Source organism: Ammodytes marinus (genome assembly GCF_949987685.1).
Source record: "Ammodytes marinus genome assembly, chromosome: 12".
NCBI classification, from domain to species: domain Eukaryota; kingdom Metazoa; phylum Chordata; class Actinopteri; order Uranoscopiformes; family Ammodytidae; genus Ammodytes; species Ammodytes marinus.
In genome coordinates, this window is record NC_137216.1 from 7,888,007 (window position 1) to 7,912,677 (window position 24,671).

General features: G+C 40.3%; 1 protein-coding gene across 1 annotated transcript in view; it reads left to right on the forward strand.

Moving 5' to 3' along the window:
• Nucleotides 1-24,671, forward strand: part of gulp1a (GULP PTB domain containing engulfment adaptor 1a) — a 118,252-nt gene that overhangs the window by 25,605 nt on the left and 67,976 nt on the right. The gene's annotated exons all lie outside the window — the stretch shown is intronic.

Genomic DNA, 24,671 nt, shown 5'->3' on the forward strand with positions numbered 1-24,671 from the left:
ATTCATTTGACTTTTAATCTTTGCAAACTGGCAGAGGAGTCAGGGTGTGAACAAACGCCAACAGTAACAAATGGATCCCTCAAAGCTTTGTCTTTTTATAATGGACCTATCCAGAGACAGGCATTCTTTAATCACTTTATAAGCCCAAACCCAATAACAGAAATATCAGACACTGAAGTCACACTAGTGTGACCAAAGGAGTTCTAAACCTTTGGGGGGTAAAACAACATAGAGGGAATGGTCATGCCCGGCAACCCTAAAGGGATCTATGGGCAGACATCCTTCTTTTTTAACTCTACCGACCATGCTGTTTTTCCTTTCCTGTCAGTTAAGGATGCATAGCCTGTTAGGATGTATGAATGATGCTGGCTTTAATTGACAGCCTCTCATAATACGCATACACTTAAATACAATTCTACCTGTCGCTTACAATTTATACGTTTCCCTTGTGCACCCTTTCTAGCATTCCACCCCCCCCCCCCAAACACAGTGGGTATTCAGTCATCTTGACAAAAGCACACATTTTTCTCGTCCTTATCTTGAACTTTAAAAGCTGCTGTCCCAACTTTGACGCTTGTACTAGCGGGGCCAGGCTCACCCTCTTCCCTCCCAGGCTTCTTTCTCCTACCATGCTCTGCTGTTCCAGGCCTGATTGTGTCACCTTCATCTGTCACAGCCCTCTCTCTGTCTGAGAGGAACAGACAGTGATGGATGCTAATCACTTTGCTCCACCCCACCCCACCTCCGCATGGCCAACAAGCCCAGCCCAGGCTTCCCCCTCTAGCCTATGAATAAATGAGCAGCTCTTCTCATTCCTAACACTGTCGGCAATGTCAGTATTGTACCTGTGCCCTGTTTCTATTGAGCTCAGACAGACGCTTCATTCGTTGCGTTTGTCACTGAGAACAATGCACACTTAATATATTTAAAACAAACAAGAAACTAATAATTACTAAGTCAAAATCCACCATCTGCAAATACACCTTAAAACTTTTTTTTTGTTTTAGCTATTGTTCCTAATGTGAACTTTCACTGCTTTGCCATTCATAAAAAGTGGATGAAAATTATTGATTTGATGAGTAAAATCCAAATCAATTCAATATTGATCATTGTGTGGCCCCCAAACCACTTTCTAACAATATCTATTGAGTTTTCATTATTCAAACTTCAACATTGAAACCTCAAAATTGAATAGCAAAAACAGAGGAATACATATATAACAAGAAACATGCCTTTGCCCCCCAAACTACATTTAATTCCATAACTCAAAGATGCTGTGCTGGCTCTGAGTGGTCTCTTGCTAAAGCTACCTCAAAATAGCCTTTTCGATCGTTGCAACCCTCATGTCAGATTTGTTTGCACAGATGGCTTTGTTTTGTTTATGGCTATGGGTTGTTACTTATGATAATGGCTTGAAATATTTCTTGGCAGCTGATTAAAATTCATGTTGCACAAACTATTAGGATTGAATCGACCGCCCCCAACTCATAAAACCTTCTGTGACATTAATTTAGGATTAATTGGTTAAAGTATCGTAAATATATTTCTGAACTGTTCAAATACAAATTAGCTTTGTAGTTTGCTTATTTTACATTTTGATCAATGGAAGCAAGTTTGTTAATTTATTTTAGAGATAATATGTTGGAGGAGGATGGATAAGTGTATCCTGGTTCGCAATGTATAACATCAATTCAGTAATAAGCTGTTGGATTGTTTTGTCTGGAAGCATTTCAAGAAATGGAAAATAAATATGGATTAATATCAAAAACATGGAAGCATTTATATAACATTAACTAAAGTCCAAAGGCAACATTGTTTTGGTAGCTTAACATGCAGATCTTAAAAAAAAATATATATATTTTTTTTTAACTTCACTATCACATACAGTAACACTATGAAAGCAGCAAATCCTTACAGTTAAGGCACTATATTCTGTATTTCTGGAAATAACTTAAATACATGTCGCAACATTCATTCATTGTCTAATCTCATGATGTGCTCAGATATGTTGACCTTACATTACAGCACAAAAGCATCCAAACATAGGCGATCAGTCACTAAAGGATATAAGCATAGGAACATGCTTATGAAAAATAGATATTGCTTTTCCCCATCATTCTGTTTTGTTTTGTCTGGAGGACAATACAATTCTCCGAAACACAGCTCTGCCATATAATTGTTGTTTCCTCAATAATCCCCTGAAAAAGATTGACAATGGATTATGGGATATTGAAGGCTGTTAAGTATACAGTTAGTATATCCCACACATACAGACAAATGAAGACCATAATTCACTGGAGCCATCATTTTGGGTTAGGGTCAGTTAGGACAGAGTGAGAATGTGGAGGATCCAGTCCAAGAAGTGTGACAGTTATAGCGTAACAAGGCAGTGAAGCGTGTTGAACTGCAACACATTCTATTCCAGAGCTTTGCATTGATTCAGTAGGCACCATGCACATGGAAAAGTGCCACAGTCGTTTGGTCTTTTTGATACGTAGTACTGATTTAACTTGACCTATAGTGAATATGAATAGTAGCAGCTCTTTCAAAAAGCGCGGCACTGGGGTATTTGTTAAAGAATGCACCAAATAAAAGTATCTTCATTTGGACTTGTCTAGACTATTGCTAAAACTGTAATGAGTCATATTTTTAAGTAGACTAACAGCACTAACATAAACGGTTTGAAGTTTTTAAAGTGAGGTCACCATAAAAAATCAAGGTATTCTCAAAAACACTTTTGGTTGTCTACCATGCATCCATCACCGACGTGACAATAAGCATTCATGCTGGCATCTCGCCTCATAAAATGCCTTTACAAGAGGAACTTCACTAATGTATTTCAAATGATTCCTCTCATTATGAAATGACATTTTGTACCAAGACAGGAAAAATGTGTTGCAGCCCTTGCTTTTGAGAGTTCTTGCGTTGACATTGATTGAGCATCTGCTCAGTTGAAAAGCCCAGCGGGGAGGTTACATTTTGTACAAGGGCACAAGATACAGTAGGTTCATATTCTTTTTTTGTTCAGTTTTCCAATCACAACACTAACACTGCTGTGTAGTTTAGTTTTTTATGGACTGAGGCAAGGGCATCTGGAGTGTGCTAAAAATATACAGTATATCATAGTGAATTATTTAGTTGGCCCACCTACAATATGTGTAATGCTTGAATGCATGAGATACCACTTATGTGCAAGAGATAACAATTAGTTTGAAAATGGGAGCTTAATACTCATTCAACATTGGATAAATGATTTTCACTTGATTTATTTTCCCCTGCAGGGAGTTATAGCTCTGTGAGAGAACTGAGGAATCCTGACCTCCTGAGTTGAACTGCTAAATCAAGTTGAGCTGGAAGAAATCTGAAGATGTGTTTCGCTTGCTTAGTTACCCTCAAGGCCATTTCCTGTCACAGCTACTCTGTACACTGACAGAGAAGGATAGCCCCTTGGCAGATTGTCTTGGCCACTGGCCCATACATGCATTGAACTTTAGAGCTGGCATGAGGTCCTGCTTTTTTGTGTGCGTGTGGAATCCACTTAACTCCAGCAAAGTTCCCTTCATGAGGCTTCCACTTAGTTTGGTAGAAATATATTCAAACTAATAACATCAAGGTCTCAACCGCATCATTTACAGTAGGGATGGGCATAATTGATCGATTAATCGATCATTGCTCGTTAAGAATATTGTCGAGCACGTGAAATTGTTATCGATCATATAGCCGTTGTGTTGCGCAGTGTGAGTCCGGCAGCACAGCAATGAGTTTCACTATGTGGCAGCACCATAGACTGTATGGGCAGCAATTAAACATCCTACCAGCAGGGGGACATACTTAACTAGTAGTAGGAGACAACAGAACAGGCTCAGGCAGCAGCCTGCGAGCTGCCGTAGATGTCAAAACAAACAGGAAGAAGTCAAGGCAAAGTTTGGCATCGGACCGGACAGCTTTAGAACAGAAAATAACTAAGTTCATTAAGCATTGTGAAACCTTGTATAAGTACAGCACTTAAACAAACCGAATTATGTACCACTTGTACTTTGAAGCCTACATCCGACCCTGTTTAACGTGTGACGTTAGCGCCGCTAGTATTAGCGGCTAACTTTAGCGTCCATGCTTTCCTACTTCGCCTTCATCAGGGAACTAATTTGCACATTTTGTTTATTAGATGAAGTAACGTTAGGTCCTTTACCACTCAGAGAAACGTGCCGTGCCCTTATGCAGTCTTTGGCAGCATCTTAGGAGGCGCATATGTGTTTAAACTTTAACGGTATCGTAGCATTGGCTCCTTGTTGGCTCATAGCCTCGGGCTTTAACCAGCGCCGCATTTTATTATTATTTTATTTTAAAAAGTTGCCTTGTCTTAATAGATTGTTGTTTGCCTGGAAGATCTTGGAATAAAGATGTAATTGAGTAAAAACCTCTTGTATACAGTCTATGGTAAAACGCTGTATTTTGGATGTTCTGTTGGCATTTTTTAATATGTAAAAAAGATAACGATTGCTCGATAATTGCTCGTTAATTTTCCCGATGATCGATCAATGACATTTCTTAAAATGCCCATCCCTAATTTACATCATGTCATTATATTCATAAACTGCGCTTAAACGGGCTGTTACTTGAATGCACCAGCATGTTAAGCAACGAGTTACGTCTAATCCAAAATGCAAACTGCTTATCAATGTCAGACACAGTGTGCTCTGTCAGTCGATGTGTAATTGGCTCAGAGAAAACAAGAACAAATCAAATGCTTGGGAAGGCATGCAGAGGGAGAAGACCTGATGATTTGGATTTAATCACACATGCTGTCCCTACAACTAAATATGTAAGGCGATTTTGCAAATGCTCAAAACATATTTGCGCCCTGAAATACCCCCACGCTATGTCTTAATCCTTGAGGGGAAAACAATGTAAAGGGATATATTATGAGTTTCACACACTTTTATATATGTTTATTCACCTAACTAACTATAGGCTATTGCTGGCAGAAATAATTAAGGTTCAGCTATTTGAAAGATACCCCAGACAGAGCTGCGTGCAGTGACGCTACTACTCCCAGCCCCTTCTAACTGCAATCTCTGTTAAACATGATTGGATGGTCTAAAAGTCAAACCGATTTCCCCACCCTAAAGCACAAAAGCATCCCAACATAGGCAGTCAATGACTAAATAAAATACATCAATCATGTCATATAATTTGATTTGATTGCCAAGAGAAAAGAAAAGGCAGAAAATAGCAAAGTGGACCAGGACACATTTCGTACAAAGCACCATATTGCTTCACAGTCCCCCAGATGGAATGAAATAATGGAAGCCATTAATACGTTATTGAAATCTTTTTGATATGTTCAAATAATTCAGTCCACAATGTATTTTGTAGAACTTTCATTCTCTATTTTAGCACACATATGCCTGAGGCGTCCCTAACTACTGAATATGTGAAGTAATATGTTACTCTGTTCTAAGCAAGGAGTTTATTTATAATGTTCAATATAACACATGTATTAGAGGTTCCTTAGAAAAACAGAGAATGTTGTGCACTGATGACTTTAAGAGGAAATTGTTTCTAAATGCAACCATTAATTTTAATATGAATTTCAGTTCATATCACCCACCCCCATTCGGTGTCATCATCATAAACTATGTTTTCAAGTAATTTGCCATAAAATACAGTACGGTAATCCATTTTAAAATCCTCATTGTTTACAGTGGTAGAGTTGCCCAGGATGATTTCACATCGTCATCTGTCTTTCTCCTAAACAGTTTACAATGTAAGTTCATGAAAGCTAATGATTCTCCACTACAGTGGCTACGAAAATTGTCTTAACACATTCAAATTCAAAGTCAGACGTCAACACATTGTAGCTGCTGGGAAGCTTATAAAAGTAAACAGATTGGAAACATTAGGAACATTCTGAGTAAAAAGCATTTTAACCTGAAGTGAAAATGCAAGGCCTGTATGTGTGTAATGTAAAATACTGCCTACCCTCTTTGTGAAACTGCTAATTCAACTCACTGAAGTATGCTTTCTGCTTTTCAGCCACGTGTATGGCGCTTTTCCTAAAGACCATCAAGGCAGCTGCCATTAGTGGACCTGTCTGACTAGGTTCTCTTGCCCATGTTTTGGGGACTGTTTAAATTGTTCAGTCTTATATCGCACACTTTTGTGATTCTGCAGCTATACCATTACCCTCTCGAGGAGCTTTGCTTTTTTCTCTCCAATTATTTCTATTTAAAACAGGTATAAAAACAATTACAATTGTAAAGTTGGGAGTTTGTTGCAGGATAGTGCTGTGAAGGAATATTTTGACCTGAGATGAAAGGTTTTTCAGTATAGTAGCTGCACAGCCAGGAAGCAGGGCTGACCAAAGTAGAACCCCTGTGGTGACTAATTGGGAACTGGGTCCCGGGGGGGAGACATGGTGGTGGGGGGGATAGACGCTTTGATTTAAAAACAGTCAAGGTCTAAAAGCAGCCTTCATGTTGTAGTTTTCAGTCAAGGTAGTGGAAAGGAATGTGTGAACAAGACCATGACCACAAGCAGAACGAGAAATAAATACAACAAATACACATTGGCACATGGCTTTTGATGTAACACTCCCTAACACCCAAAATCATCAAACACCCAAAAATCTTCACCAAACAATCTAAGGGCGATTTAAAACTTAAATGTCCTTACCAAGGGTTAGGTTTTTGTTCCGCTGCAAATATTTGATATTTTTTTGGCATTTTTATGCTTTATTGACAGTGCAGAGAGACAGAGGTGAAATGGGGCAGAGAGGGGAGTGACATGCAGAGAAGGACCGCGGGTGGGAATCGAACCCGGGTCTGCTGCTGGGCCCGGCCCGGGAGGGGGACGCCTTACCAACTGAGCTAAAGGCGCCCCCCCACTTAGGTTTTTTTGTAAAATTGCAGTTCTGCTAGCCATTAAAGAACACTCCATGACATACCTACATACTGTTGTCCCTATACTGGTCACTGATTTGTAGATGGGCATGTGTCTGGAGTCGACTTGTCTATTGTGTGGGTAGTCTTCATCAGTTTGAATGAATGACTGAGGAAAAATGAATGAACAGTTTCATTGAATTGCCAAATTGTCTGGAAGTTCGAACCGTCCAATTAATGCTTTCCCACTGGACATGGACCGAACCATGGTTTGGTTTAGTCCACCATCTCTTGTGGCCAGGCCAATGTGTGCCGGGGGCTTAACACCTGTACATTTGTTTTGGAATCGGATCAAACAGAAAAGTCTTAACGTCCACACTAAATAAGGTAGGTGTGAAAGCCCCCTAAGAGGTCTGTGACCTCTTTCCGCAAAGTCCGGATTTGCATCATCATTTCTAAAAAGTCCATTCTAGCCTGCAAGCCAATGCATAAATTGAAGGCCAGGTCTGACGTACTAGGATATTAATTATTTGTTGTTTCAGCAACTACCCCACACGAGCATATTCCTATTAACCTTTCAACCGTGCTAATTATAATGGGAGCAAGGGAGGAAGTCAGGCGAAGTTATAGAGCGACATAGTCTGCATAGGGAGGAGGGTGAGTTGGAAGGATGGGTCAATACAACATCACACTGTAACATAGTGGGAAGCTGCTGTTTTTGCATGGCTACAGTTGTCCCCTAAATCATTGTCTGTGCTATCTCCAGCCTTGTGTATCACAGAAGGGAAGAGATTTTTCTCTGACTCCCCACTACAGCCTGTCGGGCGCAGATAAGTCTGTAATTATTAAGGTAATTAATAAGATATTCAAAGGATATGGCCTCATTTATACTCATGGGCCATAGTTGGGTTCGTGGTGAAATTCTAAATATAACTTAAACTATAAATAGGAGAAGCTTAGCAAACAACCCATAAACAATAAAATGTATCCCATTAAAAAGGAACACGAATGGTAATTCAGTCTTTAAGACAGATATGATGGTGCATATATATAACACTCTCAGTTGGGTCATAAGGATTGCCATAGATTTGTCATTGATTTGACAATTTAGTTTTATTCTTTCCACCTGCCTGGTTTTTTATGAAAAGGAAGAGTGTTTTCTTTAATTTGAGAATGCTGTACTGATACTTTACCACATCTATAGCCCCTTTTACACAGCCAGTGAAAGCTGGGAATATGCCAGCCTTTCGGCCCTCCGCCCTGCTGTTTAAATGCGACAGTTGCGGAACGAGGGAAGAAAGGTGCGAAAGATTGTTCCGGGAATTTTACTACCTCGGGGGGTAGTAAGATTCCCGACACAATCAGTTCCGCCTCTCTGTTTAAATGCTCCAGCTTGTTGTTGCGGAACAGGGGGGCGTTTGACGTTCCATAGCCTACGTTCTAAACATGCGACCATGTTAGCAGTTGAAGGACGTGTGTTTAACATTAATCACGGCGGCCTGATGTCCCGTAAAAATCACCAAATAAAAGGAACGGCGTATAATCTAGCTGATCATAAGGTCCGTTGCTCAATCCAAACCCCCGCGCTTCATTTTGCAGACTGTATGAGTCTATTTCTGCCCAGGAGAAGTTGTACAATGGGAAAGCTAGGCTAGGCTAAGTAAGGGATAAAGTATAGCGAACGGGCCACAGAGCTACTGTTTTGCTAACACAACTCAAGACTCGCACACTCTACAAATAATAATTCTAATCGGCCAATATGTTTAACAAGAGCTCCATCTAGCTAACAAAGCATTATCCCCCAACATAAATAACACAATTCACGGAGAAAATTACTACGGAACATTTACATTGCGGGCTGCAGCCTGAAGTTACTGTCTAACTGTCAATATGCAGCCAAACATACTCACGTCGTCTTGACTGGATTCCTGTCGGACATTAACCATGACTCCTGTGTTCCCTGCTCTCCTGATACATGCAAAGTCATGTTGAAAAAGTATTCCATTGTTTTCTGAATTGGTAGTAGCCCTGTTTGTAGACGTCTATCCATCAAAACTATGATGTAGATCCTTAGCAACGGTCATTATACCCTTGACAGCGGTCTGTCAATACGGCCCTCTTACTGCAAGCTCCAGCACTTCTGCTCTCAATTCACCAGCCAGTGTTGTTGTTGTAAAGCAGCTGACCGGCGCGGCGCTAAATGTTTACGTCACACCTGACGCTGTTTACAAGCACCTCTTTCAGTCCGGAACGCTGTGTAAAAGGAGCTACTGATGCGCCAGCAGGCCGGCGTTGCTTGGTTCTGTGTAAATAACACAGAAGCAAGCAAAGCCGGCATTTTGGAGTGATGTTGTTCCGTCAATATGCCGCAATCTCTGTGTAAAAGGGGCTTATTGTTACTGAAAAGCACCGTCTGTTGGTTTGACTTTCTCAGGTAACTACTTGGCTGTGTGTTAACGTGCAAGGGGAGAAAAGCTTCCCTTATACCTTTGAGTGTACTGCTTAGACCCCGTTTCCATTTGTCTTTAACATGTGGTTTTTGTGATCGGATCACGTCTGGACAGCTCTAACTACAGGTGAAAACACTCTCAAGACGCATTGAGATCGGATCACAAAAACCACATTCGGAGGTGGTTTACGTCGCTTGTGTCCGCATTCATTTTGTAGTGGGAACACCAATGTGACTTTTGTTCACATTAGGGACCTCCTACTCAACTGCTGCCCCCTGCCTGAGCGGAAATACGTTGAAAATGCATCACTGGCGTTCATGCAGCTTTTATAGAAGCCTCATGAACGTTAGTTGCATCCGCCAGTATTGCTAATGACAAGCTTTCTGTCCTCTGTTTTCATTTCACTGGGTACATCTCAAAACACGGAAATCGCTGCTATTGACTGGAGAGCTGCAAGGAAACAACTTCCTGTTCTGATCTGCTTAAAGATAAGTCAACTCGCGTTTGGCTAGTAACAGGCTTTTAATGTGAAGGCGCACAGGCAATATTCTGTTTGCACGTAAAGTAGCCTAACTTAACTGCATATAAAGCCGTGTACTGGTGTTGGTGACAAGAGCGTATCAGACGTTAGAAAAGCCGCCTGGCAAACACACATCTTTCACCAGCCAAAGTGGCATAATAACTTACTCGCCTAAGAGTTTTTACTTTAATATACTACACTCAACAAAAATATAAACGCAACACTTTTGTTTTTGCTCCCATTTTTCATGAGATGGACTTAAAGATCTAAAATTCATTCCAGATACACAATATTACCATTTCTCTCAAACATTGTTCACAAATCTGTCTAAATGTGTGATAGTGAGCACTTGTCAGAATGTGTTTAGCTTAGCATAGCATAAATACTGAAACCAGGGGGAAACAGCTAGCTTGGCCCTGTCCAAAACAAACCCACTAATTCCTACAAAGCTGAGTACTCAGACACATTGGTCTGTGTTGGAACTAGGGCCCGACCGATATGGATTTTTGGGTGCCGATGCCGATTATTTTCTGAGAAAAATTACGATAACAATTAAATCGGCCGATAATTTTTTTTTTAAATGCCATAAACATATATTGAAAAAAATTACTTTTTTGAACCCTTAAATATACACTCAACACTTTTGTTTTTGCTCCCATTTTTCATGAGATGGACTTAAAGATCTAAAATTCATTCCAGATACACAATTGTACCATTTCTCTCAAACATTGTTCACAAATCTGTCTAAATGTGTGATAGTGAGCACTTCTGCTTTGCTGAGATAATCCATCCCACCTCACAGGTGTGCCACATCAAGATGCTGATCTGACATCATGATTAGTGCACTGGTGTGCCTTAGACTGTCCACAATAAAAGTTCACCCTGAAATGTGCAGTTTTGTCTCACAGCAAAATGCCACAGATGCCACAAGCATTGAGGGAGCGTGCAATTGGCATGCTGACAGCAGGAATGTCAACCAGATATGTTGCTTGTGCATTGAATGTTAATTTCTCCACCATAAGCCGTCTCCAAAGGCGTTTCAGAGAATATGGCAGTACATCCAACCGGCCTCACAACCGCAGACCACGTGTAACCACACCAGCCCAGGACCTCCACATCCAGCAGGTTCACCTCCAAGATCGTCTGAGACCAGCCACTGAGACCGCTGCTGAAACAATTGGTTTGCACAACCAAACAATTTCTGCACAAACTGTCAGAAACCGTCTCAGGGAAGCTCAACTGCATGCTCGTCGTCCTCATCGGGGTCTTGACCCGACTCCAGCTCGTCGCCGTAACAGACTTGAGTGGGCAAATGCTCACATTCGATGGCGTCTGGCACGTTGGAGAGGTGTTCTCTTCACGGATGAATCTCGGTTTCTATTGTTCAGGGCAGATGGCAGACAGCGTGTGTGGCGTCGTGTGGGTGAGCGCTTTGCTGATGTCAATGCTGTGGATCGAGTACAGGTGCATTTTATTGATGGCATTTTGAATGCACAGAGATACCGTGATGAGATCCTGAGGCCCATTGTTGTGCCATACATCCATGAACATCACCTCACGTTTCAGCAAGATAATGCACGGCCCCATGTTGCAAGGATCTGTACACAATTCTTGGAAGCTGAAAATGTCGCCAGCATACTCACCGGACATGTCACCCATTGAGCATGTTTGGGATGTGCTTGACCGGCGTATACGACAGCGTGCACCACTTCCCACTAATATCCAGCAACTTCGCACAGCCATTGAAGAGGAGTGGACCAACATTCCACAGGCCACAATTGACAATCTGATTAACTCTATGCAAAGAAGATGTGTTGCACTGCATGAGGCAAATGGTGGTCACACCAGATACTGACTGGTTCTGAGTCCCCAGACCCCCAATAAAGCAAAAAAAATGCACATTTCAGAGTGGCCTTTTATTGTGGACAGTCTAAGGTACACCTGTGCACTAATCATGATGTCAGATCAGCATTTTGATGTGGCACACCTGTGAGGTGGGATGGATTATCTCAGCAAAGCAGAAGTGCTCACGATCACACATTTAGACAGATTTGTGAACAATGTTTGAGAGAAATGGTAATATTGTGTATCTGGAATGAATTTTAGATCTTTAAGTCCATCTCATGAAAAATGGGAGCAAAAACAAAAGTGTTGCGTTTATATTTTTGTTGAGTGTATGTACCCGCATTTGGCGATTGTTAATGTAGAGCCCTCTAAGCAGTGTTGTGCATCGCTCCTCCTTGTCTACATGAGACAGTAGCCTATCTCGTCAACCTAGACTGGTAATGATCTTCGCATGTAATGCATTTTAATAGCAAATGCGATTAAAATTGTGGCACTGTACAGCCCTACGTTTACTTGTTTGAACCTCACTGGTTAAAAACACCAATGCAAATGGAAATGGTGTACGTGTTGATTAAGTACAGCGTGGGTAAATGGAATCGGATCACAAGTAGACAAAGAAGTCACATTTTAAAATACAAGTGTGAAAACACGGACTGAGAGCTGTCCACTTGTAACTAGATTCAAAAAATCAGATGTTAATCCCAGGTGGAAACAGGGTCTTAGTGGGGGCTGTTGTCTTTCAAATCTCAAACCACATGAGGAAAACTGAAGAATTCACATAATTACTTTGAGGCATACATGTGTATTGTACACAAGTAGTATGGCTCAGCAGAAACGCAGATGTATTTAGTCCAAATGGAAGAGATGTGCTGGTAATGTTTAACAATAATACAAAGCCCCTTGTTGCATTTGCCTGTCAGCCAGCAGTCTTGCTGTGCTTATACATTATGCTTTGCCGCATTGCAATTACAGTTGAACCAAGCTTGACTGAAGTTGACGTTGATATCCGTTAGTGAGTAAACTTGGTTAGTTTGTTATTTACATTACATATTTCCCTATTCTTCTAAAGCACATCAAAGCAGACACAGGCAGGTCTTGCAGCATCAACGTGTGTGTGTGTGTGTGTGTGTGTGTGTGTGTGTGTGTGTGTGTGTGTGTGTGTGTGTGTGTGTGTGTGTGTGTGTGTGTGTGTGTGTGTGTGTGTGTGTGTGTGTGTGTGTGTGTGTGTGTGTGTGTGTGTGTGTGTGTGTGTGTGTGTGTGTGTGTGTGTGTGTGTGTGTTTATTGCTGGCAAGGCATGGACAGCATGTGCACTTCTTACGTATTTCTCAGCTTCTTGTAGACTTATTCAGACCATGTTTTATTCAGTAGACATCTAGCTGAATTCCTTCCTCCCTATGTTTTTAACGCTGTCGGACTCCGGCCACCCAGCTCCAACACTGGTGAGCAGTATATGGTTTGTTACCACCAAACTCTAAATTTTGAAGTTTTTGAAGTCGTTCTGGGAATATTTAATTCAACAACTCACTGTATTGCTGGGGATATGGGGATGTGGACAAATAACAGAAGTCAACAGAAACTATTTCATAAAAAAGTGGCACAATCAACATACAGTATACAGGTCCTTCTCATATAATTCAGTCTTTAACACTTCTCCCCTTCAAATGGCGATCATGTAATGTCCGTAGCCAATTGATTAAGTATTTTTTTTGTCTTGGTTTGGCATATTTTCGACGTTTTTCCAATTTTATTTTGTGATTTTCGAGCTACCCGGGGCTAGCATCACGTGATGCCTTTTAGCGAATCACATCGTCAGAAATGTGCATTAGCCAATGAGGTCGCTTTCCTAGCATTGAATCCCTCCTCACACTTTCACGATTGGTTACTGATACAAAAGAAATGACCATATTTGGATCAGATAACGTTGTTCTTGAGATTCAGAGCTTTCCAATAGTACCATGGTTATTATGATTCATACAGCGGTCGCGGTGCTGTATGTTACGTTAGAATGCTCACTTTTGACGAACTTAGGAGCAAAATACAGACGCAAGCAGTCAAAGTTTAGTAAAAATAAACACCTAAAACGTATATTTTGGACCTTTTATCCATACTAGTATGAAAGAAGACATGTTATGGAAGATAAATAGACACAAATCTCAAAATTGACCAGTGCTTAAAAAAACAATGTTTTTGCCTGCCGTGTCTCGCCTTAAGTTATGCATGTATTTTAGCCATGTAGTCTTCACTTCAAATCAATGATTATATGAGTTAACAGTTGAGGAAATGGAGAACTTTACATTTTACAGAGCCTTTTCAGTGTTTCCCGCAGGATTTATTTCAGTAGCGGTGGTGTGGTCCCCCAAACCCTCTAGGGGGGTCCGGGGGCATGCCCCCCCGGACGAATATTTTTTGTACCCTTTAAATTTGAATGCATGAATCTGGTGCACTTTGAGACGAGAATATGCACTTAAATCCTTCTTTTTAATCCAAAAAGTAAAAACAACATACCTATGAATATATTGTAAACCAACCTGTGCACAGGGCAAATAGGCTAGGTTTTGTTTCAACATTTGGGGGGTACAAATTACAGGTGAGGGGCCCCAGAAAATGTAGAATTTAACACTTGATTTCCTGCATTCTGGTGAATAGAAATCAACCGATCTGTGCCTTTTCTAGAATCAATTTAGTGGAAATGTATTTTTTTCTTCTGTGAAGGACAAGACAACATTCAGGTTCATTAAGAAAGCTATTATGGAATATCATTTATTTTAGGAATCATGACGCAGCACCGGTGTAAACTATTTATGACAGTTTACATTGGTATTGAAAAAAGCCACCACTGGAAACAAAAGGGAGCAGCTAGCTAACGTTAGCTACATAACACATAACCAGATAATGTTTGCATTCATCCTTAGACACTATGCTATTTAGCCACATAGATTGGCCTATTTAAAGCCCTTTAGAAAACTGACATCTTTTTCATAGATGCAAGTTCATCAATTCATGGCTTACAATCCTGAGCTGCAGAGGTGGGGGTAAGTCGCTAATGTGGAAGTCACAAGCAAGTCTCAAGTAATAACCTTCAAGTCTCAAGCAAGTCCAAGTCACTGTGGTGAGAATCAAGCAAGTCACAAGTCAAGTCATTGCTGAGGTCAAGCAAGTCACAAGTCAAGTCATACAATACATATACAGGCCTTTATAGTGGTAGGGGAAACACTGCCAACTACAATTGAATTATTCTTGGTCTAACCGAGGGGTCTTCAACTAAAATTGAAATGGGTACAGTTGACAACATTTTCTTACAGCAAAGGTCCGAATCTCATAATGTCTGCATCCAATAGCGACCCCTTATCTAGGCCTATCACACCTTTTATTTTATGGCAGGATAACATTTTGATTTATCCCGATTCATTTATTTTTCAATCTTGGGGGCAAACTGTCATAACGGGCTGTTTGCTGTGCTGTCGGTGCGGTGGCGGCGGCTGTGAGCTGTCGGGAGGAGCCGGTGAACATGGAAGGTCGAACTGCATGCTGTTTTGTCTCACAGAGATGCTTTTCTAAAGCCTACAGTCCGTGGAGGTAGGGCGCTTGATAAGGAAGCGTGCGTTATCAAGGCAGCAGCGCTGCAGGAAACGCTCGTTACTTTTGTTTTCTTTTACAAGACTTCCCGGGGCCGTTACAACGTGAAAAGGGAAGGGAAGAAGGCGCTACATATTTACTGTGATTGGGTTATAAGCGTGTGGGAGGCTCACGTGAATTATTCTTGGTCTAGCCCATGGACATATAAAGAAAGGTCTAGCCGCCTCCATGACTGCTGCTCCTGCGTTGACCTGCTGACGCTGTTTGTCCGTGCTGCGTGCATTGCACTATACAATCACCCGATCATGTTTCAAAATAAAACATAATTTCTAACGTAATCTAACTTTTAAAAATTCAAGTCATTTCGAGTCATCTGTCTCAAGTCTAAGTCAAGTCTCAAGTCATGAAGACCAAGTCAAAGTCAAGTCGAGTCTTTTATCAGTGTTAGTCAAGCAAGTCTCAAGTCCTCAAATTTGCGACTCGAGTCTGACTCGAGTCCCCCATGTCTGCTGAGCTGTAGAACTTTCAGCTGACATTCCTAGCGGTAAGCTGCGCGAGTGTCCACCCGTTGGAAGCGTGGGCGATGTGCGTATATGACACATGCATGCAGCAGCAAAAAAATAAAAATAAAAAAATTAATTTTTATTTATTTTTTAAACCTAAATTGATGTGAACCTGGGGGAAACACTGCTTTTACAGCCAAACTTACTCACTCTTTGTTGGCTAGTTCATTGCGATGTGTGTGTGTGTGTGTGTGTGTGTGTGTGTGTGTGTGTGTGTGTGTGTGTGTGTGTGTGTGTGTGTGTGTGTGTGTGTGTGTGTGTGTGTGTGTGTGTGTGTGTGTGTGTGTGTGTGTGTGTGTGTGTGTGTGTGTGTGTGTGTGTGTGTGTGTGTGTGTGTGTGTGTTATTGCTGGCAAGGCATGGACAGCATGTGCACTTCTTACGTATTTCTCAGCTTCTTGTAGACTTATTCAGACCATGTTTTATTCAGTAGACATCTAGCTGAATTCCTTCCTCCCTATGTTTTTAACGCTGTCGGACTCCGGCCACCCAGCTCCAACACTGGTGAGCAGTATATGGTTTGTTACCACCAAACTCTAAATTTTGAAGTTTTTGAAGTCGTTCTGGGAATATTTAATTCAACAACTCACTGTATTGCTGGGGATATGGGGATGTGGACAAATAACAGAAGTCAACAGAAACTATTTCATAAAAAAGTGGCACAATCAACATACAGTATACAGGTCCTTCTCATATAATTAGCATATTGTGATAAAGTTCAATATTTTCTGTAATGTACTGATAAACATTAGACTTTCATATATTTTAGATTCATTACACACAACTGAAGTAGTTCAAGCCTTTTATTGTTTTAATATTGATGATTTTGGCAAAAAAGTAAAGAAAAACCAAAAATCCCTATCTCAAAAAATTAGCATATTTCATCCGACCAATAAAAGAAAAGTGTTTTTAATACAAAAAAGTCAACCTTCAAATAATTATGTTCAGTTATGCACTCAATACTTGGTCGGGAATCCTTTCGCAGAAATGACTGCTTCAATGCGGCGTGGCATGGAGGCAATCAGCCTGTGGCACTGCTGAGGTGTTATGGAGGCCCAGGATTAGGGTTGCAAAGGGGTGGAAAGTTTCCGGTAAATTACCAGAAAGTTTCCAGAAACTTTCCACGGGAACTTTCGCTCGGGAATTTTGGGAATATTCAAAATTGGAAATTATAGGAATTAACAAAATGGCGGTAATTTAAATAATTTTTTTTCATAACCAACCATAAATCTAAACTTTTAAACACTATATTTGGTCATAGGCAGACATCCATGCAAAATAATACAATCAAAAAACATTACATTTGAACAGATTTATTTGTAAGAAGAACTTTATCAAGTTGATTATTTTATGAACAATCAATAATTTCACTGAACAACAAAAAGATGAATGTTGAGTAAATTATTACTCATCTGTCTGACCCCACCCATTCAATAAATAAAGTCAAATGTCCCCCCACCATGTGATGGAGGAATGCACAGAGCATGTAGGTTACGTGGCCTCAGTACCCCTGCAGTAGGATGTGTGCTATGTGCAATTTGCCAAGTGTACTTGCATAAAATCTGGTTGTTTTAGTCAAGATTATGCTAAAATGTATTGTCCCCAACTATATTTAAAATCAAAGCTTAAGCCTCTGTAAACCTGGTCTAGTAAAAATCAATTTATGATATCAAGTTGGGTATCTCAATAAACTTTAAAAAAAAATCTGATTTGAAATTAAATGTTCATAAAAAATAAAACTTAGTTGAAAAAAATTCTTTTTACAGTCTAGAACGTTTGCCTGGACTGAAATAACATACTTAGGAGAATTTAGTGCATTTGGGCTGCTTTAAATTTAGTAAATTCCCGTTTATTCCCATTAATTCCCAAAATTCCTGTTAATTCCCATAAATTCCCTTTAATTCCCATGGAAAGTTTCCAACTTTGAAAATTCCCGGAATTTTGCAACCCTACCCAGGATGCTTCGATAGTGGCCTTAAGCTCATCCACAGTGTTGGGACTGGTGTCTCTCAACTTCCTCTTCACAATATCCCACAGATTCTCTATGGGGTTCAGGTCAGGAGAGTTGGCAGGCCAATTGAGCACAGTAATACCATGGTCAGTAAACCATTTACCAGTGGTTTTGGCACTGTGAGCAGGTGCCAGGTCTTGTTGAAAAATGAAATCTTCATCTCCATAAAGCTTTTCAGCAGATGGAAGCATGAAGTGCTCCAAAATCTCCTGATAGCTAGCTGCATTGACCCTGCCTTTGATAAAACACAGTGGACCAACACCAGCAGCTGACATGGCACCCCAGACCATCACTGACTGTGGGTACTTGACACTGGACTTCAGGCATTTTGGCATTTCCTTCTCCCCAGTCTTCCTCCAGACTCTGGCACCTTGATTTCCGAATGACATGCAAAATTTGCTTTCATCCGAAAAAAGTACTTTGGACCACTGAGCAACAGTCCAGTGCTGCTTCTCTGTAGCCCAGGTCAGGCGCTTCTGCCGCTGTTTCTGGTTCAAAAGTGGCTTGACCTGGGGAATGCGGCACCTGTAGCCCATTTCCTGCACACGCCTGTGCACGGTGGCTCTGGATGTTTCTACTCCAGACTCAGTCCACTGCTTCTGCAGGTCCCCCAAGGTCTGGAATCGGCCCTTCTCCACAATCCTCCTCAGGGTCCGGTCACCTCTTCTGGTTGTGCAGCGTTTTCTGCCACACTTTTTCCTTCCCACAGACTTCCCACTGAGGTGCCTTGATACAGCACTCTGGGAACAGCCTATTCGCTCAGAAATTTCTTTCTGTGTCTTACCCTCTTGCTCAATGATGGCCTTCTGGACAGCAGTCAGGTCGGCAGTCTTACCCATGATTGCGGTTTTGAGTAATGAACCAGGCTGGGAGTTTTTAAAAGCCTCAGGAATCTTTTGCAGGTGTTTAGAGTTAATTAGTTGATTCAGATGATTAGGTTAAGAGCTTGTTTAGAGTACCTTTTCATGATATGCTAATTTTTTGAGATAGGAATTTGGGGTTTTCATGAGCTGTATGCCAAAATCATCAGTATTAAAACAACAAAAGACCTGAAATATTTCAGTTGGTGTGCAATGAATCTAAAATATATGAAAGTTCAATTATTATCATTACATTATGGAAAATAATCAACTTTATCACAATATGCCAATTATATGAGAAGGACCTGTAACGTGTTTCCTCTCAGGCCACATATGGGACATGGATGCATGTTTGGTTATGCATCCATTGACCCCATCTGGGTCAATGTATGCATGTTTAGTGGTGTAGAGTAATATGAAAGGCAGCTGTTTGAGTGCAGATAATCACTGTGCATGTAAAATGGCTGCACAGTAATAAACATGCTTTTTTTTACAGTGTTAGGAATACACGACAAGGTGCATTTAATAGATGTTGTCACGCAACATGACAGGGCTCCAGACTAACATTTTTTACTAGGCGCACTAGCGCCCCTAACTCAGAATTTTTAGGAGCGCAAGCAGCAAATGTAGGGGCACACCTTAAATAGACATGCAACGCATCTATTAAAATGTTTCCAAAATTAAACTATATTAGGACTACTGATATTGTATTGTCAGCATGTTTTGGAGCACACTGACAACAGATGATACAATTCATTGCATTTTTAATTTTGCAACGCCATGTGAAATCCTTCAGACATTCCTTTAGGAAAAGGGATTTTGACCCATTTTCACCACAACCACTTTTATACCTGAGCCCTGTGATTTTTCCTTCTCTATCTCTGCTGACTCCTCTATAAGGAAAATAGTTATTGGCCCAAAATTAACTAGTAGTAGCTAGATGACATACTCAACTAATTTGCATAATATGCAATTCTGAAAGAGGCTAAATGAATAGAAATTGCTGACCAGGTAGTAGGCCTAAACAAATTATCTAGGCCTCTTTACATATTTACAAACTAACTTTAAAAACTTTGTTAGTTGCCATAACTACAAGGTTAGCTTTTTTTTTATTTATAGATATGCAGTCGCCAATTGAATATGGACCTATAAAACTATTTACGTGTTTACAAACGTCACCTGGCAGCTCTTGTTCAGAGCGACACAGTGTTGTCTAGCTGCTGGCTACTGCAGGTAGCAGGGGGCTGTTATCAGACACACAAACCATGTGAGTGAGGGCTGTCAGAGGTAGGGCCCGACGGATTTATCGGCCGGTCGATTATATCGGCCGATTATCGCATATTTCGGAATTATCGGCATCGGCCGTTTTTTTTTTAATTTATTTTTTTCAAGCAATCATGTGTGAAATGTATTGCTACCCTGGAGGGAGCCTAAATGAATAGCAATAATGCTATCTATTTACAGCAGCAGCAGGTGTGTTGTAATACATTGGATTAATTTACACTTGACAGTTCCCCCTGCAACCAATAGCAGAGGCATTGGTCATCGCTTGACAGTTAATAATACAAATAATTGATATAATTTATATGGTGCTTTTTTTGGAGGTCATTCAAAGACACTTTACATCATAGAGAATCATACATGTAGAAAAAGAAAACAAAATACAGAAAAAAATAAAATAAGGGTTGAATTGGAGTCAGGTGTCATTATGCTTCCTTAAAGAGATCCTATTATACTACTTTTCTGGTCTTAATTTCTTGTTAAAAACTGCTATAGAGCAACCTGACACGAATCACATCACAAAAAACTATGTAGATTTTCGGGACACTCTTCCTCTTACCCTAGCGAGCACAGCAGTCTCTCTCTACACACTGCTTTGAGCTTCTCCGCCCCTCCCCCCCTGCTGCAAACCCCACTCCGTTGTGATTGGTTACCTTCCTTCCAGCAGCGGGAGATTTTCAGGAAGGTGGGGGCATGCAGCCGGAGCTTGCCTGAGCAGCATTACCATACATGGAAACATGACAGAAACTACCCGAGCGTGACAGAAACTACCCGGAAATTTGAACAAGTTATTTCTCGACCGGCTGCCATAGTGTTTAGTGCTCTGCATAGCCACCCCAGACGGTCAGCAGGGAATACGTCGAAATGCATGTACGTAATTATTTGATACTCTAGTATGGTTAAACATGACTATAAATCATTATAACAACGTTTATAGGTCATAAAAGTCGAAAAGTATCATAGGTCCTCTTTAAAGAGGTGAGTTTTGAGTTTACTTTTGAATAAGTTTATTGAGTGTGAGATGCTGATGTTTGGGGGGAGGGAGTTCCAGAGGGTTGGGTGCAGTAAGATAAAATGCATAATGTCTGAATTTAGACATATTTGTTACACTTTATTTTTTTAGACAATGCGTCTTGCAATAAAGAAAAAGTTCCTGTACATAGTTTCAACAGTAAAAGGTATATATATATTTTAAGGGTTCAAAAAAGTAAATTTTTTCAAAATATATATTTTGGGGATTTCTTTTTTTTTTTTTATCGGCCGATTTAATCGTAATCGTAATTTTTCTCTGAAAATAATCGGCATCGGCACTCCAAAATCAATATCGGTCGGGTCCTAGTCAGCGGTGAGGAGGAGCAGACAGCAGCCGTAGCTAGTACTCAGCTCTGGTGAGCGCGGTATTAAAAAAAAAGTTGCAGGATGTGTCTCTGGTCTTTAACTAGCCTTAGCGCTATGGCGGGAAGTCGGAAAATATAGTGGAAAAAGTCACCAGTTGGCCACATGTTAACGATGTGACGACAGCGGGACACTGAGATGAGAGTAGGTCACGTGATCCACGCTGTTGATCGTTTCACTGATCACTCTCGGACTGCTCTCTCTCGGACTGCTCTCTCTCTCTCTCTCAAACACAAAGCACTAATAATGGCTGTAATAACAATAATGAAAAAATATGTCAGCGAATTTCCCGGTCGCGCGTGCCCCTAGTTGAAGAAAGTACTCGCACTGTCTCAAAAAATGGTCGCAAAATGTGAGCATTTGGTCGCAGTCTGGAGCCCTGCATGAGGAAGCTTAGATGAAGAGTTGCCCACTTTTCATGGAACTCTAGGTGTTAAAAATCTCTGTATTTGGTTACATATTTGTATTTCCACTGGAGACCATTTTGCTAGAACCAAATGAATTATGGCCCAATTTCAAATTAATCTTTTTTTTTTAATGAAGTTATTACCATAATTATCAGTGGTATTATCCGTCAGTCACGGTTTTCCATTTTAGAATTATTAGGAGTTTAAACCTCCAGTTAAAGATTTCTGAGGAGCTGCTCTTAAGTTAGTATTCTGCAGTTCACAGTGGTGTTATTTAAAGCACACATAATCTTTCCATATTTTTTATTTAATACTGTAAGAGCACTAATGTGGCATGGAAGATTAACTATTCAGAAAGCCTGAGTTAAAAAAAAGTCTTCGCTGGTTACTTTGAGCAACCTCATTTCTCATATGATGCAAACTGTAGTTTCTGTGGGTCGGTCAGGGCGCAGCAGCTTTTAAGATGCTCTTCAGGACCTGACAGAATATTGAGTCCTGCGCCTCAGGGTGTAACATGGGTCTGAGGCAGTCAGGCTGAAGCTATATCTGCTATCTATATGTCTCCTCACTGTTATCTTCCACTTCCAGCGTGATACCCACTGGATCTGAGCTTCCACCCACAGCATGCTGTGTGGTTATCAGGAGAGTCCGCTATTAGAGCCCATAGGGAACAACAAGGTTCAAGATATTTAGGAAAGTGTATTATCATTTAATAAGAGAGGTGTGTGATATTTATCAATTATGTCCTTCACTGGACATATTTCTCTGACTTTAGGTGTATCACTAGATTAGACCTAGATTACAATCCCCTCCTTGGACTATAAAACAATTTTCTGCAACCAGAAAATTTTCCCTCTCATCGTGGTCTCCCCATTCTGAAGAGTTTGTACTTTTTTGTATTTTTGGAGTGTGTTTTTTTCTTTCTTGGAGAGCTTGAATATGGGTTCATGTTTGTTGGGTCTTTAAATCCCTTCAAGTCATGTTTAAATATTGGATGATACAGCTGATTTGACTGGGAATACTATATCAAGGCTTGTTTCTTCCACTTTGCTTTGGAGTGGACACTGCTGCTCTTTTCAAAACTTGTTCCAGTCAAACTCCACCCCTATCCTTGGAACTTTAAGTGTGTCATTGCTAGTATATCTTAATAAGGATGTTTGGGTGATTGGCGTCTGGTAAGGAGGAACTATAAATTAATTCCAACTGATTAGTGCTGTCATTTAAAAAAAAAGTTTTTTCCAACTTTCACTTATTACGGCTACATACAGTGAAGCCTTTTACAGAAGGGTTGATTGCCTGCCCACTAGGCATATACCAACTTATTAACTTCCATATAATTTGTACTACTACTAATTTGAATAGTTATATTAATGACTGACCCATGTCATAACATTTGTTTGGTCAATGTGCACACAGCACCATAAACACCCGTCTTCTCGTCAAGATCCATCCATCTGTTATGTAGAACCCCTGTCTGCAGGGAGATTAAAATTATTATTTATCTATTCACCTACATTATTCAGTATAATATATGGTGTGAGATGCCAAACGTCAGCCACTGCACGTCTACCACAGAGAGAAATGTGGAAGAAAATCCATTCTGCATTACTCCTCTGCAGCTGATAGGAGAAATGTAATCATGTCAGCTCTATTTCTGCTGAGATGGAAATTACATAATAGGGAAGGAGAGGATTTGTGTTTTTGGAGGAATATTTATTCTCCAGAAATAATAAATCAGAAGTTCAATCTTTGAAATAGAATGAAACGGATTTACTAAAAACACTACTGCTTTTTTATAAATGTCTTCCTACTTTTCAACAAAAGTTGTTGGGCTTTTGCCGGATCAGCTTTAACTGCTGATTGTAGATTTAGTTTTTTCCTTCTGTCAGATTTCCGCCGATGTATGTTACTTAGGTGCTATTCTAACAGTGATTGCTCCATTTACTTCAATGTCAAAGCAATTCATATCATACGTCATATATCTATCATCTGTATCGTACTTGTGACGTGTGCAATGACAATAAAGTCTATTCATTCATTCAGTCTATTCATTCATTCATTCATGGACTCAAACTCTCCGTGAACACGATACACTGACAACTTTGTGCATTATTATTTATGACTCAAAACGTGAGTGGGAGTGGATGGTCTTCCACAGTATCTATCAACACAATATTGCATTGAGTTAGTAGTACTCTTAGCGAGACCTTCCACATACGCTACTGTATGCACACTCTTTGCCCTTTGCTCCTATCTCTGAATATCATTTCGCACCATTCCCTCAGGCACCTTCACACTAACTCTGCAACACTAAAGCCGAAAGACATAATAGAAAACCTTGGCCCTCATTTATCAAGTGAGTACAACCACTTATATCTTGAAAGCACTGTGTCCTTCTTTAAAGTTCTAATTTGAATTTCCCCCAGATATCATTTTGACAAAGGCCAAAATGCAAGGATACTTTTGTCTCCTTATTGAAAAATCTCCTCAATTATAAAAACGCTAAACCAAGAATCTATTTAGAGAGAACTACAGGGATCAAATAATGTCAAGAAAATAATATATAATATAATTCTAGTGAACGGCTGACGCTGGTTTTGATTTCAGATCTTTCAGAGACACATTTCATTGATTTTCTTTTCCTTTTTCGTGATATTGTGTTTTTTTTAGAAGGATTGATGTATGTGTTTGTTTGTTATTCTTTCAAACATTCTCTAAACACTGACGGCTCACAAATCTCAATAGATGACACTGGGCTCTAAATTTAATGGATTATATGAATACAAATGCTTTACAGTATTTGACCGAGGGCACAGCTTCAATAAAAAAATGTTTTCATGTGTGTCTGCAGCACCACAGTCATCTAGCACTCACTAACACA